Below are 19,762 nucleotides of genomic sequence, written 5' to 3' on the forward strand. Positions count from 1 at the left end.
ACATCGTTTTCGTTCCATTTTGAGGAAGAGTGGACTTGAATCAATTTCGAATAATTCGAACATTTCAGCCAAAAGTTATCGGCACAGTCACAGTAGAATTCTCCAGTGATTTTTTGAATATTGAGTTTATGGCAAAAGAAGTGAGTGACTAAATTACCTCCATTCGAATATATTATTCCCGGCCATGTTCCACACAAAAACAAGAGATGAAATACCTCACATCGGATGGACATTGAATAATATGTCGCTAGCAATTGAGAGACGTCCTGGAAATGTAGGGATCGCATGAACAGGGGATTTTGCGGTTTTGTACATAAAAAACCCTGAACCCTTTTCACCACGATAAATTTTTAATTATTTCACTTAAAAAATATTCGTATATGATGCTATGTCATTCGATTCATTTAATGTTTTTTTAATAATAATTAATCCTGGAAAACTAGGATTGAAGATGCCAAGTGAATAGTTTATTTACAAAATCTAGTTATGATGAGATAGAAGGCATTATTGAGATACATATAGCAAATAATAAATGACTTTGTTCTGCTTTCAACATTGTAACATTTCCTTTTGTTTGCATGCACCAAAGTTTCACTAGAAAATTAAAATTGCTTCTTGTATCTTAATAATTCTGAAGCTTGATTATGAACATGTTGTAAACACACGGAGAAAATTTCTATTTGTGCGCTTAGTTCTTCTAAACTATACAACGGATTTTGATAGGGTTTTTACTATCATTAAGATAATTTATTTCGAAAGGTTTATGCATACAATAATACTTATATAAAGTAGAGAAAAGTCGATGTTTTGTAATCAAGTCCTAAAAAAAATATTTTCAGGCGCTTACATTGCTAAAGCTGGCTAAACCTTATGAGATATACCAAAATAATGTACCACGAAATTATATATCTTAAAAAGGCCTACAGAAAAATCTGCGGTGGTATATGTCTATCTAACAGGATACCAAGGTACACGTCAGCTAGAAATATACAAAAATTCAGCGTTGTTTGTGGTCGCAAAACTCAAAAAGTAATCTACCGATATGTATGAAAATTTCAAAGTTTGTTCTTATTAGTGCCTGGAGAGTAATAATGGTAGAAGAAATAGGAGATGCACGAGAAAGACATTATCAATTGCGAAGTATTATGAGGTCCACTAGTTTGGAATATCCATAATGGCGTCTAGAGTTGGAAAAGACAATCAGTTTATATCAAAAAGTTCCTACCGGCCGCGGCCGTCTGAAAACACGTACGTCTTGTTTACAGAGATATCATCTTGGAAGAGTAAATAAGTTTACCATAAAAATGTGTAACTATCGGATGAATGTTTTCTCCATGAATCACCCCTTATCCTTTCACAGTTATCTGCTATTTCATTATTCATCCAGGTTTTTAAAAAAATATACTTCTCCTTTATTTTTTGCTACCTGCATAAGCTCAAATAAAATCATGATACTAAAATCCTTGCAAAATCCTTAATAGTTAGTTAACTACCTAAATCTGGAAGTTTAACGAGATATTTGACAGAAAACGGATTAATATATTGCTTACATTGCATTTTGAGGCCAAACCAAATACACTGAAAAACAAAAAAAATACTGTGTGTTCTTATACGTAAGTTTGTATGCATGCAATTTTACGCTGCTTATTGATTGAGAGTAGCAACTATTTTAAACGTACCGTTTTGCATTTGGTCTATCTTAAATTTTTTTGTACGTTCCATTTACGTTTTAGAGAATCTGTGATATCCACACTATTATTCAAGCAATCATTACTTTGACTAGGTGGCTAGCTTTGTCTATGGTTCCGCGAAGATTATTTTTCAAATGTGAAATCTTAGAAAGTTTTTATCTGCAGCTTTCCAATATTATGGTACCTACCTGCCTCAAATATGTTTGAAAACGAATTGTCATTGAGATGGTGACGTTTCTGATGATAAATTTAATCTATCGTTATTTGATAATTTTAAAAAAATGGTACTTAAATACATGGGTTGTAATTAAGGGGGTGGGTAATTAAGTACCTTACAAAAGTTACAAATCTTGTGATTTCAGAGGACATATATGTATTGGTATAATTTTAAGGGGTGAGAAAGCTTTACACCCTTGAATTTACCTTCATTCACTCTGAACATTAGGCAGTCGAGAAACCTTCAGCACTTTTTAATTGGCTTTACATTTTACTGGATTATTCCAATTAAATCTTATCTGGAATGCTACGTAAATCCAATTAAATTGCAGTTGTCGTATTAATTTTCAATGACACAGACAGTTCAGTTAGCGTTCCCTTAATTTAATTTGAACCCTTATTTTCCACATTAATTTTGGAATATCTCTCGCAGTTTAAGGATATGAATTAAAAGATAAACGCTTAGATTCAGATCGAAACAAAACAAATTTATTTATTTATATATTTAGCTTAGTTATTAATATTATTGATGTATGTTAATATATCCTTCTTGTAACTATATTCCGTGCAGTTGAACACATATAAAATTTCTGCTTAATTATTGCCAACTGTAGACTCAAGTGAGTATATGACTCAATACTAATATTGTAGTAATTAAAAACAATGTTCGATCGAGTTATTCGACTAATTATTGCTAGTAATAATTTATTACTAGCAGTTAAAAACCCGCTCCGCGGGTTTTTTTCTGCTAGGCCCTTCGGGCGGCTCTTGTTTGGGCTTCGCCCATTTTAAGTGATATTAACAACAGTTACATTTAATAGATAGATATTAGGACATTCACAGAGAAAGGGTGGTATATACATTGTTAAAACACGGAACAGGAAGGAGTTAATTAATAATAACATGCTAAATTTACGCATAATAAGAATGACAGTTGTTTGAATAAATGAAATTTTACGTATTTGTGATGGATTATTTCAAATTAAACACTATTATTGACTACATGTCTACAACTGAATGATATTAACTGTTATCTTAGGTACCTAATATAATTAGCTCATAGGAGACTTGCAGTGCTTGAATATGTGTTACAACCGTCAATGTCTATAAGTTGAATCAATATCGTTTAGTTTGTCACAATTAAAAATAGTTATAACAAAGTTGACTTAAATAATAGATTATTACATATTGATTAATTGTACCCGTGTTTATGAATAAAAGGAGGGGAATTGTGCGATGAGATTAGCAGTCGGTTTAATTAAAAGGTGTTAATTTTACTCCAACTGGTGGTAATTCTTTACCTACCACTGTTACTGTATCTAATAAAGTTTAAAGTTAGATTATATATACAACATCATCAGGAGAGTAAAAATCTATATATAAAGGTAGATTATTACAATATAGCGCCCCTGAGGTGATATCTCACAAAAGCGGCGCTATGCAAATTGTCCAAAAAATGAATAAATATAATGTTTACATTTTATTGTGTATACACCGAAGTCAAAAATTAAATATAGATTGCAATTGTGAAAGAAGAAGTGGAAGGAGGGGGGAGGGGTAAGAGTAGGCTGGGTTTATAATAATTAGGAATTACAATATCGCTAGACGGGAAAGACCAGTTGAGTGGGAAAATATTTAAAAGAGAGTTTATAAAAAAATTCTTGTTAATTATATCTGCTTTTACATTAACATGTTTCCTCATTTCTAAAATTTGAAAATTATCTATAGTGAAGTATTTTGAGACCTGAAAAAAACAAATAGCATATAACCATAAAACAATATATTCATAAGACAAATAGCATTTAATAACGGTTATTCTAATAAATTGATAGTTGAAATACTAAATAAAAAAATTAAACATATTCTCTTCAAACGGTCTTTCTAAAGATAGAAATAAACAATGGCGTAGAATTCTGTTTGTGGATAACGATACTTCTAAAATTATATATAAAAACAATCCTGGTACTATTCAACTGGCGTTTTACACTAATAACAATGAAGAAATATATTGTTAATAATAAAGATAGCAAAATTCAAACAAAAAAATCAGGAGTTTAAAAACTCAATTGGTATGATTGTAATTTCTTTTACAAAGGTAGAACCGATAGAAATTTTGAAGTCAGAACTAAAGAATATCGCAGGGCTTTAAACGGAAATAGTGAATCTGAGTTTGCAAATCATCTTTTGAATAATGATCACACTTTCAATAAAAAATTCAGGTCTTAAAATACTTCACTCAGGATATAAAGCACCGCAAATAAATAATTTTGAAAGTTTAGAAATTAGAAAACATGTCAATATAAAATCAGTTATAATTAATAAACAAAAAAAAATATAAATAATAATGAAAAATGCCATTACAAAGTGATAAGCTTCCAGAAGAAATCTTCTTAGTAAATGCTTGTTAACCGTAAGTTGTCAAATATTGTGAGCTGCATATTTAAATATTCGCGCCATTCATTTGGTTCATTTTTAAACCGCCAGAGGTGCGCTCTGTCGGCCATCTATAGCCGTGCGTATCGGCCATTGAAGGAACGCGTGATTTTTTTATAAACGTCAAACATAATCACGTAACTGTGGATAATTTTCATTGTAATGTAATTAATCCAATGGATTATGAACTTTCTAAAACATATTTTCTTCGATATTATCCAAAAATGATATGAACAGAAACGATGCTTTTGAAGAAATCTCGTATTATTATGAGGCGATCCTATTTTAGTATGAAATCGTGTCTTAATTTTCAAGTTAGCGGAATTTAACCGAAACAGACAATTTAAATTTGACCAATCAGAGGGCCTACATCGTCCAGACGCAAGAGTATTAATACTATCAGATCCTTTGTGCTACGCATAAAATCCTTGTCTTACAAACATTAGTATATCATTAAAAAAATAATAATTTTTGAGAAGTCAAAATATTTCACCAACAAATGTAGATATAATATGTCTCAACGCCATCTAGTGAGAAATTTAGCACTAAAAAAGCCTTTTCCACACAAATAAAGTAGGTTGTTTACAGGTGAAAAAATATAACAAGCAGTAATTGTTGATTGAAGTACTAGTACATATTGAATTATTTGGCGTGTTGGAAATAAGCCGACGTGGCTCAGTGGTCTGGACCTGACATCAAAAGGTGCGGATTCAATTCCCATCGGCGGCATTTATTTTTACTCGGGAGATATTTTCTATTATTAATGCTTATAATACAGGGTTTTCCAATAAGAGGTGTTATTTTGATATTCAATCGTAAAAGATCAATGGTTTCGTTGCTTGTCTGGCACGTAGCGCCGTCTTGTTGAAAGTAAACGTTGTCCAGATTAATACCATCCAATTTCGACCATAAAAAATCATTAATCATCTCTTGATAGCGCAATCCATTCACCGTAACTGTTGCTCCAGCCTCATTTTCAAAAAAGTAATGTCCAATGACTCCGCCGGACCATAAACCGCACCAAACAGTCACACGTTGAGAATAAAGAGGCTTTTCAACTATAACTTTGGATTTTCCGAGCCCCAGATGCGACAATTTTGCTTGTTGACGAAGCCACCGAGGTGGAAATGGGCCTCATCACTCAAGATGATTTGCATTTGATTCACTCAAGTGAATTTTAATAATTTCAATGCGTTTTTGAAACGTGCATCGTTCCATTTTTATTAATAACGTAGTTTTTACTTGTCAAATGTCAAAAAATAACAGCTTCAAAAGTAACACGTACCGAAATAGCGGGCTATTTAAAATAACACCTCTTATTGGAAAACCCTTTGGTTTAATTCATCAAATTTCAATGTTGATTTTCAAGTTCTGTGAAGGTTCTATTCAAGTTCTGTTATTATATCATTACTGACCAGTTGTTACACAAAACTTAAATAATAACAGTACTTGAATAATACCCTTAAAGAACTTTATTATTTGACGAATTGTACAAATTCTGTGAAAAACCCCGTCCTAAAAAATATTAGCTTTATAAATCTTGTAATAAATAAATAGATAAAACTTTAATTTAATTTTGAACGTTGATTGAAATAACTTGGCTTAACTAAAAGTAATTAATTGTAATATGAATCACCGTATTGATTCTTTTCCCGATAATTTAATTCGGTTAGCCTCTTAATGGTGACTAATTAGTCACAGCTCCCTCTCACTCGCTTAGGGTAGCTGAGGGTTAATGGTCATTAGTTCTTTGGTCTTATTTCACTTTTTACCTAATGCGCCTCACGACTGAGCGTCTATTTCGGGACTGAGTAAAAACATGTCAGCACGTAACTTGCTCCAAATTAATGTAACCTACGACAGAGGAATGTAAAAAACACGTGAAGGTTTTAACAAGAAAATAAGACAGGTAATGGCAGCTTTATATATTTTATACGTGTTTTTTTGTAGGTGAACACGTAGGTAATTATACACATTTTGTATTGTTTTTAATGGGGGAGGTAAAACGGGTCTACGCTCTTTTTTTATTTTTTATGTAGTTATAAAAAGTTACATTTTAATATCTAGTATAAACCTTTTAACAACTTTTTTTCTATTACATTAAAACTTATTCTTTATAATATTTAGGCATAACCCACTAAAAGCAGCAATGCTTTTAGCTGTTTGCATGGAATGACGCTCTAGTAGGCCGGCCTCATGACTCGTTGCCTCTTTCTGTCCGGCCGCCAAAACTCTGTGCAGTATATTTACTTCGATTCTCACTAAAATTGGTAACGGATCGATTCCAAATGATCTATTCTTAAAGATGTATTTCTTTGTGTATATTTTAATGTTTTTTTTTTTTTTTTTGATGATATTTTTTTTTTTACTCGCCCAATTGTTTTATTTGAATTCGAGATAAAAAAATTACTAACCTAATTCGGAGGAATTTAGAAATTCATAAAAATGGACTCGCCAACTGTGCTTGAATTTGATATACCTGCTTACAAAATTTACCCAAAATTATAATCCAGGGGAGGAATATTGGAAATATGATCACAGGAAGCAGCTACAATCAGAAGAATATACCTGTGTATTATTGATAGACATTGCCGTCAAATTAAATTTAACTAAATTACAATCCAGGGGAGGAATATTGGAAATATGATCACAGGAAGCAGCTACAATCAGAAGAATATACCTGTGTATTATTGATAGACATTGCCGTCAAATTAAATTTAACTAAATTACAATCCAGGGGAGGAATATTGGAAATATGATCACAGGAAGCACCTACAATCAGAAGAATATGCCTGTGCATTATGGATAGACATTGCCGTGAAATTAAATTTAACTAAATTACAATCCAGGGGAGGAATATTGGAAACATGATCGCAGGAAGCAGCTACAATCAGAATAAGAGACCGGTGCATTACTCGTATGTATAGACATTGACGTGAAATTAAATTTTACAGCAAAATGATTTATTTTAATGCAGTTATGAAATATTTCCGATTTAACTGTGTTAAGTCTGTCTAGTCTGTTTTAAAATCTATGTACATTGAACATTCTATTAAATTCGTTTTCTTATGTAAAAATAAGTTTACCTTATTTTAAAAATGTTAATTAATGTTGTCTTTCCAAAAATGAGTTTTATTTTACACTCACTGGGAATAATATGTTGTAAATAGTTTTTTATTATTTTGTAAAATATTATCACTAAATAAACAAATTATAATAGAATAATTATTATTTTATTATCGAATTATTAACACTTGTTTACTATCATTTTAACTTCCTTTAATAAAATAATTGATGTTTCGATGATCTGTCAGGACTATATTAATGATTCATGTTTTATGATTTCTTTAGGCTTTCATTTTTCTTCCATTGTTGCTTATATTGAGCTACTAAACCTAATTCACAGAATAACATAATGATAAGGGTAGGTATATTTATACGTACGTTACATGGCAAAATTGTGCGGTCCAACGAATTAAATGCTGTGCATGTCCCAAGAAAAGAATATTTTTTTTACAAACTAACTAATACATCATCATACCGTTTCCCGCAGTGGTAAGCAGAGATGACGGATCATCAAACAATTTGGCCTTGGCACACACTCCTTGCCTCATTCACATTCATACATCGTTTCATAATAATACTTGGATAATTTTTATAGAGATGTTTTTTGAGAAAAATCTCCTCAAGGGCGCTGACATAGTCCTTTGTTATTCTGACTCTTGACATCTTCCGACTGAAGTATCCGGTTCACTTGATCATGCCATGTTTTCTTCGAGCGTCCGCAACTTCTTCTACTATTTACATTTGCTTTATATTGACCGGTCAGTGGTTGAGTGGGCATAGCGCTTGGGTCTAACCCGAGCGTCGCGTGTTCGATTCCTCGGCTGGCTAAGTCCTCCATCACAACACAAGCAACATTTTCGGCTTTCTGTGGTGGTAGTAGGAGATTTTCAAACATTGTTGGGTTATTCGTAACCTGGGAATGTTTGTCTTTCTTTAAAAAAAAAAAAAATCTTACACTCCTTTCTTCGTTCATTAGCTTTACGTGCACAAACAATCTAAGTGTCACTTTCTTAATCTTACTAATTACGCCTACATGAGCCTTTCTTAAACGATCACACATAGTTTTACCACACTCTCGCTTCTGGGGTCTCTATTCTACAGCATTTAGTCTACTTTCACACTTCCTCTATCCGTTCCATGCCTCCCTGCCATCATGGTATATCAGGGTAGGTACCAGCTCTCCTTTGTGGACTGCTAGCTTCGCTTCTTTGAACAATTTTTTTTAGCGCTAACTGCGTTTTTTCCTCTATTAATGGGGTTTCCTGCATTTACCCTTTTTTCATTATCTTTGTCAGTCTTTCTGTCTCTCGTAAACATACTTTACAAATAAACCTGCTCCAAGTATTCATCATACACAATTATAGTGTATTTTTCCAAAAATTAACTACTTTTTTATTATGAATTTATTATAAAAGTTATAGTTTCCTTTGGATATGCCAACATTTACAGCATTTGTGGACTACATGGTCTATTCTGCCATCATAAGAAAAAAGGCAGCTAGGAATGTGCAAAAAAATCACATTCTGATGTACCTTTTATTACAATAGGTGAAGAGTCTCGTAAAATCAGACTCAGAACTCGACTTTTACAGACTACCTTTTTCTTATGACGACAGTATTATGTAGTATTCTTGTAGTTTAACTGCTTGCAGATATAATAATAAAAGCAATGCCCATTTTCGTAATTGTGTACGCTTCACAAATTAAAAAAGTCTTGGTTGCACAGTGTTCCTTAAAGAATAATTAATGTCTTACTCTCACCATAGACGGATAGAAACTCCAATAGTGAATAATACTTTTTTATCACTCTATTAAACTCTAATTCAAAAATAAAACGTCGATCACCTTCCTCGAAAGCACAGACGCGTCCCGCCAAAAAACTCGCGACGCGAATTCAAAGTTTAAGCGCACACGCGGCGAGCAAAAACAAATCACAAAACTTTTTTTAATAAAAGAATTTTTTTAGAGAGAGAATTTTGCAGATTTGCGAATCTTTGAGATAAATTGCAATAGATATATGACTGGGTTTGTTTGTGTAGTTAGTAGCGACCAAGCGGCACGGCGGGCGAGAGCGGACAGGCGTCTCTCAGCGTCGCGGCGCTGCTGGCGTCCGCCCTACCCCCTGCCTACACCTCACATCCCACACCCCTCACCACATCCCTTGCTTGCCTCCACCCCGGGGGTGCCCGGCATCCCTATACTAGAACAGGTTTTTAGATCAATGATTAAAATGATTTCAGCTGATTTGGCGGTGTGATAAAAATGATAACGATATCGATGGATTTTATGTAAGCGATTTTCTGTCTCAATCTTGAACGAATCTTTTTTTTGTGTAATATCAAAATTTTACTTTATATTGGGCAACTAGGTTAGTAGGTACTTACATATAAAAATACTTAGCCGGATCTGAAACTAAGATAAAAGTGATGTGTTTTTTTAAGGAGAAATTGTATGAAAAATTCCAGTGAACTCTCTGGTTTATATTAGACAGGTAGCTAAAATTAATGACGGTACGCATCGAACTTAGTTAGTTGTGAATTTAAGCTCTTTGGAACAGGTTTTTCAAAAGGTTTGCAGTAATAAGGATGATTTATTCTTTTAAATATGTAAAAGCCCTTAAAATGCTGGTTATTTGTTTGTCGAAAATGTTACCACGTATTAAAATAAAAATAGAATATTAATGCTGGGTTAGTTATATAGTTAATATTTTGTAAAAAATATCACTTCTAGCGTGTTGTACCGTGCTAGAAAATAATTTTAACCTATGTTTACATAAACTTAAAAGAATATATATCCAAAAAAAATTACCAAAAGGATAACTGATGTCTACAGTGTTCCGGGCAGTAAAAATATTCCAGATTTGTGGGATAAACTGACGATGAGTGTGAAAAATAGTCACCTCCAAAAAAGTTTTTTTTAAAGATATTGGCAAAAAATTATTTTCATACTATCGTTAATTTTTTTCTATAGGTTAGGATTTTTTGGTCAGTTTCTTAAGTAACTTAATGTAATTTCAATAAAGAATAAATTTCCGTTATTAGTTTAAATGCGATTTTTTGAATTTGACTAATTTTGATAACAATTGTCACAGTTTAGATTAGCATGAATAAAATAATAAACAAAGAAAATAATACAAAAGTTTAAAGATATGCCGTCTTATTTATCAGTTTTTTTAAGCGCCGGTTCAGCGTTGGTATAGTTTAAACTCGCCGTAAGCCCGGTTTAGACGTGGTAATAAGTCAAGTTTCTAAAAAAATATATTTTAAATTATATTCTTACGTACTGAATTTGATTATATTTATTTACGTTTATTCATTAACTTACTATTATTTACTTGTTTGTATTTGCCTATTTTTATTGTCATTTATTTTTTGTTGTTTTTTGTAAATAATTATTCATATTATCCCTCTTGTCAGTGTGGTCACCCTATGATTGTGGCTAATAAGCCAGCACAAGTATCAAAACCATTAACTCATATAATCAATACAATTTTTCAAAGCGGAGTTTTTCCATCCATGTACAAACAATCTGTAATTATACCAATATTTAAAACCGGCAATCCGGAAGAACCAACAAATTACCGCCCTATTTCTTTACTATCAAACATTGCAAAAATATTTGAAAAAATTGCCAAAAAAAGAATAACTCAGTTCATAAAGATTAATAATATAATTCACGAAAATCAGTTTGGATTCATGGAAAACAAAAGCACAAAAGACGCCATTGCTAAATTATCTAGTACCATACAAGACGCTTTAGACAAATCATTAAAATGTGTTGGTATTTTTGTTGATCTCCAAAAAGCCTTCGACAGCATATCTCATGTCAAACTAATACAAAAATTAAAGATCGTAGGTTTTAATGACACAGCATTAAGTTGGCTAAAAAGTTATCTTCACCAAAGAACACAAGTTGTAAAAATTAATCACGCATCTAGTCTACCACTCACAAGTGATTTTGGGATACCACAAGGTACTGTTTTGGGTCCTTTACTTTTTATCATGTACGTAAACGATATTTTCAAACAAAACCTCAGTGGAACAGTTATATCTTACGCAGATGATACAATTATCATAATTAAGGGTAATGACTGGAAAATTGTAAATGAAAATGCAAATAATGACATCCAAATCCTAAAAAACTGGTTCGATACAAATCTACTTACAATTAACGCAAAAAAAACAGTTTATATACCATTCACAATAAATAAATTCAAAACTAACCCCAACATTCATATAATAATACACAACAAAAAATGTAACAAAGATGTTTGTAATGAATCATGTACCATACTAAACCAAACAACTGAAATAAAATACCTCGGTGTAATTGTAGACCAACATATGAAATGGAACAGACACATATGTGAACTTGTTAAACGCATTAGAAAATGTATCTATATATTCATTAGATTAAGAAATGTTCTCAAGATAAACAACCTGAAAAAAGTCTATTACGCACTAGTCCAATCATTACTTCAGTATGGAATCATTGGGTGGGGAGGTGCATATGAAAAATTTTTAAGCTCTGTTAAAGTGGTACAAAAACTAATTATCAAAGTAATTTTGAAAAAAAAACCAACTTTCTCTTCAGCATCATTGTTCAAAATTTTCGAAGTACCAAAAATTGAAGACCTCTATAAAAAAGATGCAATATTACAAATATATAAAGAAACTGTAGTAAAAAAACTTAAATTTAACTCATCCTTAAGGCATAATTTTAACATCCAAATTCCTCTATTTTCAACACAACAAATGCACAATAACTACATTTACAAAGGCATAATATATTTTAATAGTCTTCCCGAAGAAGTGAAAAAAATACCAGATTTTATTTTATTCAAAAAGAAGGTCAAATTTATCTTTAAAAAAAATTAATATCACCTATCAAATGTTATAACTTCAATTCATGTTTCAACCAAAATTAACGTCACAATCCTTTTTTAAGTTTATATTTATTGTACTGTAATAATGTTAATTACTGATATAAACATGAAATAATTGTCAAATAACTCCTACGCCAAGCTCAAGAGCTAGCACTCTTCATTGGAGTAGAAATTCAACAACATATGTTTTACACTATTACTTATTTTTAACTTATTTTATGTACAATGTAACAATGTTATAAGTTAAACAATAAAAAAAAAAAAAAAAAAAAAAAAAGTACTTTGTAATGCTTATTTAGTCAGTAGAATGTTATTGTTGCTAACTTCAAAGGTATTGAATCATTGATAATTTGTGTAATAATCTTGTAGGTTTATTTTTCAAAATTACATTGAGTTTAAATGTATTTAAAAAAAATATTTTCTGTGATTGTTAAGCTGCACATTTCGACACAGGAATCCCCTGGTGACATGGACTGCTTATGATTTTATAGTAATATTTTATTTGTGTACGTCATTGTGTTTAATTGTCACGAAACTGATACAATATATATATATTTTTCTAAGCTCGTTTTGAAAAACCGTCCTCCATTCAACTCTTCCCATGCAATCTGTCTTTATGGGTCTGACTCTGATGTGATATGTCCTTATATTATACTGCCGAACTGTACTGGTACAACATATCACATACACAACCACACGGTACATTCACACCAATACCTGTATCTTTGTGAGACCACAGGTGCGTCGGGCGTTGTCGGGTGTTTTATGAGGCCAGAGGCCGTAAACAGATGAACAGATTTATAGGTTAAGTGAGTGCTGTCAGAATGAAAGACAAATGAGATGATTACTGAATATGAATCCTATTTGTTATCTATGGGTTTCAGACAATATGTGTAAGATTTGTCCTATTTTGTAACTCATATAGTTTGACTAATCACTGATGAATAGAAAATAAGTACCTACATACCATAGAACTAACATTGATAATCTTCGTTAGTTTTTTTATTTAACTTGACATGTGCAGTCGCCCTGTTAACAAAAATCAAAACAAACTTCAGCAATAATCATAAATTAATTGAAAATTATTTTTGTTCTAATGCCTTAATGTAAGTATTTAAAATGGGTTCACAGAATTTGAAAAATTTATCAAATTTGAAAGCTGAAATGAAAAAGTAATTAAGCTCTGTTATTATTTCGTTACGGTTGTTTCACAGTACCTGGATAGTAACAGAATTTGAATGGAACTTTGACAGAACTTGAATATTAACTTTGATTGTTCAAATTCTGTCAAATAACCCATCCTTAATTTTAAATGAGGACACGGATTCTTTCGCTTTTTTCACCATGATAATACGCTACTTTAACAATAATTTAACTTCATCAACATGGTAGGAATATGATATTTGTTAAAAATACAAAAACAAGTTTCAGCAATATCAGGCTAATTAAAATTAATATAAATATGATCGAAATGGTGTTAGAAAGAGAAAGCTCCACGCTTTGTATTCAAAACTAAAAGTGAACCTCAGAAATATTAAAATTTTCAAGCACATTTTATGTAACTTTATGTTATTTTTTTTACTAATTATTTTTACAGAAAACGACAAAAAAGAGAGGTCACAATAACGTTTATAAAACATTTGTCTAGTAAAATGTGTGTGCTTTTTTATTTTTTGTTTTTTTATCAGTAATTTTATATTTCTCAAACTTTTTTTTTACATTACTTAAATATATTTTGAAATTATATGCTTATTTGTAATAATAAATTATGAAAGCGTATTTTATCACATTTCAACAACAATTTTTAGTTTTCGTAAACATTCAGAAATATTAAAGTTATTTAGATTTTATTAGAACATGAGACAGATTAAAACTAAAGAAATGGCAAATATGATTTAAGATTTTCACGGCCAAAAGTATTTTTGTTTTTGGGGTATTATGCCGTGTTGCGCTAACTCCTTCTTTAGCCAAAAAAGGAAAAGGTTAAAGGCTAAAAGGCTAAAGAAGGAGTTAGCGCAACACGGCATAATACCCCAAAAACAAATAACAAAAAAAAAAAGGCAGATTATCAATTTTTATTACCTAAATTGTGTGACCATAGTTTTTTTACAATTAAACCTTCCATAGTCCAGACAGAATTAATATAGTTGGTAATATATTTCTCGTTACTAATATATTTTCGTTTCCTCTTCAAAACTAAGTTCTTGTCAAAATAATTTTGAAATTGACGTTTTTTTGCTTTTTTCAATTATAAGTGTGTCAAGGACAACATCCTGTCAGTTAACAAGTTCTTATTTCCCTTTGTTTGCGACTATAAATCATTGGAAATGTCCTTTATTCTTTGTCCGCTTTTCTTCCGTCTTTGGTAAATTTCCGGTATTTCTTCGTTATGGGAAAATGTTTGAATAAATAAAACCTAAGGAAATTTCTATTAGGAGTCATCTTTAATTAACATTCAAACAACGGATGATTATACAATATACAATACCTTTCTCGATTTGGCGTAGGTACTTATTTATGTTTATGTAATCAATTTAATTGGTTGTCCCCCTCTGACCCCTCACCACACGCAAGAAGCAGAAGAAAAAATTGGTCATTAAGATGAAATGTTTTTGAAATGGTTCATTGATCGAGGGGTAAGGCTCTGACTAGCAATCTGCAAGATCGCGGGTTCCAATCCCAGCTTACACAAGTAAATTTTATTCGATGAATTAAATAATATTCATTTAAAATCATATATAGTGTACTTGCTGAACGTTCCAGGGTAAAATATACTCTCAGTATCTCCCTGGTGTATGACCACTATTCAGAATTGAAAAGTTGCTTGAAATGGCTTTACCCGTGATCTGAAAAGTCATGTACTCCCCACCTTTCTCTTATCCATCTCCCCCCCTCACGGAAGACAGGGATGTCATAGTCTTAATGGCTTCTGACATCCCTGCTAAGTCACCAAACGTAGCGAAATACTTAGGGTGTTGGTTATCCAATAACTTGTTCCTGGTGCGGCAGTACCCATGTCCACCGGTCGGTGGCTGAGTTGAGATTGCGTTTGGGTCCCACCCAGGAGTAGCGTGTTCACTGTTCCTATGTCCTCCATTACAACACAAGCAACATTGCCACTTACTGTGGTGGTAGTAGGAGATTTTCACATATTGTCAGGATATTCGTAAACGGGAATGTTTGTCTATCTTTAAAAATAATAAAAATAAACTTGACGAATCGAGCATACAATAAACACTTTGGTTTGCACTTATCCTTGGTTCATTTAATCGTAACGATTGACTTTTAGAGCAGATACGGCCCGTTAAATAAAATGTTTCCGTGAATTGCCTTCCGATGAGTCAGACAAATTCCAGGAACGCATGGAAGTACGACGTGGAGCTAACGTACGAGGTTTCCATTCTAGAATTGGTGATTCACTACTGGGTTTGTTTCCAAACATGCTGAGAATATAACATTTTTGTAAACAAATTGCTAGTTGAAAACGTGTTTTTGATTTTGGTTGGGGCAAACGAAAATGTATGTAAATGTGCAATAATTAGTACGGTTATTGTAGTAATCTTGATGTTACTGTCTGTCTGTTTCGCGTCTGTCTGTTTGTGCGCTTCTTTCTTCTAAACTACGCAACGAATTTTGATAATGTTTTCACTATCATTTAGAGAATTTCTTCCGAAAGGTTTATCTATATAATACATTCATATTATCTTTGTAAAAGGTAGCGCAAAGTTGAGCAACGTCGGGTAAACGTAAGCTAGTAATATAGTACAGGGTTTTCCAATAAGAGGCGTTATTTTAAATAGCCCGCTATTTCGGTAGATGTTACTTTTAAAGCTGTCATTTTTTGACATTTTACAAGTAGAAACTACGCCATTAATAAAAATGGAACGATACACGCTTCAACAACGCATTGAAATTATTAAAATTCACTTGAGTGAATCAAATGCAAATCATCTTGAATGATGAGGCCCATTTCTACCTCGGTGGCTTCGTAAACAAGCAAAATTGTCGCATCTGGGGCTTGGAAAACCCAAGAGTTATTGTTGAAAAGCCTCTTTATTCTCAACGTGTGACTGTTTGGTGCATTTTATGGTCCGGTGGAGTCATTGGACCTTACTTTTTCGGAAATGAGGCTGGAGTAACAGTTACGGTGAATGGATTACGCTATCGAGAGATGATTAATGATTTTTATGGCCGGAATTGGATGGTATTGATCTGGACAACGTTCACTTTCAACAAGACGGCGCTACGTGCCACACAAGCAACGAAACCATTGATCTTTTACGATTGAATATCAAAATAACACCTCTTATTGGAAAACCCTGTAGTTTGAATGGTAGTAGTCGGGGACTCCTGAGGAATACTTAATGCAATATCTCTGTCGATGTAATGTAGTTTTTTTTAACAGAAACATTGTGGTATACAGTAGTGAATGGTGGAATAAGTCGGTTTGCAATAGCAAAGCATTGCGGTGTCAACTAGTAAGAAAATAAGGTGAGCATCTCAAAGTTGAGATCGATATTATTCCGACTGTCTGCTAATCAAAATATCAGAGCAATTGTCAATCCATCACAAGAAAAGTCCAAGTGTTTTGTTAATGTCGGAGCTTTCTTGATTAAGTGAGTGTGTAAGAAATCCTGGAGATACAACAGTCAATGCTTTGTTATGTTTACGATGTGATACGACAAATTATATATTGGACTTCTTTGTCTGACCGAGTGGTAACATAATTATTATAATGACAGATACTTACGATGATGACTTATACATTCAAGATCAAATACAATGAACGTATAGTCCTTAAAATATTGGCAGTTTAATTAACCAACATCAATAACACGACCTGCGTAATTGAAATTCAAATTAAGGTTAACCGCTGTAGTTAATTAATAATCGAACAGTTGAACATTACGGAAGGCGTTACTAACATGAACCGGAAAGTCAATATTACTTGCATACTGTTATCAAATTGGTGAAAGATAAATTTAAGATTACCAATGTATCAAATTGGTTTAAGGTAAATTTAAGATTAAATTTAGTTTTTCTATCAACCATTTAGTTTGTTAAGTATATTGTTTGAAATATGTTGATATCATTGTAAAGTTAAATACGTGCTGTAATTATAATAATAATGCTGTTATTATGATTTAAAATTGTATGTCAAAACTTATTGTCGGATTCCATATATAAATGAAAATTATATCACCCACAGAACACAAGATTTAAGCAAAATGAAATTATTTCCATTCAAAAAATTACAAATAAATACGGGAAACAAACATTCACTTATCTTGTACCTACTACACATGGCGTCCGGGGGTTAAAATGCATTAATTTCGGGGGGTGATTCTATATGATTTTATAAGTAGAAAAAATAAAGTACCTTTTTCGAAATTCAAACGATTTAAGGTAGTTTTTAGGTAAAAAAGGTGAATAATTTTTCCAGGGACAAATATTTTAGTTTGGGAAAAAAAGTTTCTTAAAATCTTCTTTCTTACTTCTACCATCATTTATAATAACCTCCCGAAGTTAGTGCACTTCACCCCCGGACACTGTTTATTTAAAATGACAAAAAATAAATATCATTTTATGAGAAGATAAATAGGTCAATTTTACGGAACTTCAGAAAAATGGAAATTACTTTTTGATGCAAAGTGTTGTTTATTAAATATGTAATTTTTTGAATCAATTCTGAAAAACTTGTTATTTTATATATTCGTCTTTGAAAACACGTTACCGGTTCTTTTGTCATCGCTAGAAGTCGTGCTATTTATTGACTTGAGCCGTAAAAGTTTAGGTATTTCAAAAATTGATTATTTAAGACTGAAACCCAAAAATGGATTATAAAACTCCGATAAAATGTAAAAAACCATTTACCAAGTGCTTAACGTCTCAAGCTAATTTGTTCGGTTTTAGGAACAAACACCCGTAGAGCCAATTTGTTCGCTTTTTGGAACAGCTCATGAGAACTCATAGAAATCGTTGTCTCCCTTATACCATCAGAAATATGATCTACACGGCGTTAGAAAGAGGAAACGATAAGCTTTTTATTCAAATATATAGTATACCATAGAATAAATAAGATTTTCACCTCTATGAACCCAAAGTATCCGATCGCAATTTGAGAAAAAAAAATTATGAATTATTTTTATATGAAACGTTGAAAAGTGGGGTGGCCATAATGTTTATAATACATCTGTCTAGTAAAATATGTGTTTTATGCATCAGTGTTTTTTTGCTTAGACGAAAAAACTTAATATGCATCATTTCAAAAACTTTTTATGACTGATTTCAAAATTTTAATGCTTCAAAAATTATGATATTATTTCTTTCTAAAATTTTAAAGCGTATTTCATCACCTTTCAAAAACAGTTTTTATTTTTCGGATACGTTCAGAAATATTCCATTTATTTGGATTTAATTGAGAAGCGGAAATACATACAAATTCTCCGACTTTCTGGAGAGGACTGAAGAGTTAAATTTCAGTATCGTTTGTTTTCCATTGAAGGAAGGAGGGTTGATAAATAATATAATGGAGTAGTAACTTGACAGAAGCATTTGAAAAGAAGCCCTTTAACCCCTCTAGCATTTGAGGGTCATATATGACCGGGCGTCCATATTTTATAAAAGTACATTAATCTTTTTTCTATCAATACATAAATACATAATTTTTTGACGTTAGAAAGAGAAATAATAATTCTTTCCAGTTTTCCTCAAATACTTATACTGGAATCCATTAATAAATTCTTCAAAATAGCCAAAACGCATAATTCATATTTAATTCAGGTTTAACTTTATAAACTATTCCTTTTTTTATTATGTGAACGAGATAAAAGCAAAGTATCACTTTTCTTACAAATTCCCCATAAAAAACGAACGTGTTTTCAAAATTTCGAGTTCTCTCAATTTTTCTATGATCGTAGTAAAAATGTGGTTAAAATTTTTCATTCATGTTTCATATTAAAATGTTATTATTTAGAAATAGTAATGTTTATTTTCATTGCATACACCGAAAAGATAATTTTATCTTGTTTCTAAAACAGTATTTTTTTATCACAGAAAATATTGCAAGCTGAACCAAAGTGATGAATGTTCTGAAGGGTTAAAGTGATGAAGCTACTTTTATATCGAGTTGCAAATTATGTTCGCCAATGCGACCGCAAAAACGGTAAAGTTTAGAGGAAATCTGCTTGTGGAGTTTACAGTCCAGTTGATAAGACAGCTTAGTACTTATCTGCGGCGGCCGTGACGAGCCCTAGTTTTATAAAGCTTTTATGCCAGTTTTTCAGCCAACTTGAAAGAAAAGCTTACTTAATAGGGATGAGGGTGGGAATTTAATTTATGATACTCTTTTTGTGTGGGAAAAGACTAGGGAAATTCGTTTTGGAAAATAAGGATATAATCTCATCTGGTCAGTAAACCCAATTGTAATTTTAAGCAGCGTTTAAATTTAGGGTTTCTCGTAATAAGACTTC

At 31.8% G+C, this 19,762-nt stretch overlaps 1 protein-coding gene across 3 annotated transcripts in view; it reads right to left on the reverse strand.

The window, feature by feature from the left end:
- Nucleotides 1-19,762, reverse strand: part of LOC149418175 (tolloid-like protein 1) — a 265,789-nt gene that overhangs the window by 104,338 nt on the left and 141,689 nt on the right. The window contains exon 1 of one of the 3 annotated variants that reach the window (XM_089639716.1): nucleotides 9,167-9,369. The exons of the other annotated variants lie outside the window; for them this stretch is intronic. The gene's annotated coding sequence lies outside the window, so the exon portion shown is untranslated. Of the gene's footprint in view, nucleotides 1-9,166; nucleotides 9,370-19,762 lie in introns of those variants that run through there. 3 annotated transcript variants of the gene reach the window in all.

The sequence above is a fragment of the Hesperophylax consimilis genome, chromosome 14, assembly GCF_061612785.1.
Source record: "Hesperophylax consimilis isolate HC1 chromosome 14, BYU_Hcon_1.0, whole genome shotgun sequence".
NCBI classification, from domain to species: Eukaryota; Metazoa; Arthropoda; class Insecta; order Trichoptera; family Limnephilidae; genus Hesperophylax; species Hesperophylax consimilis.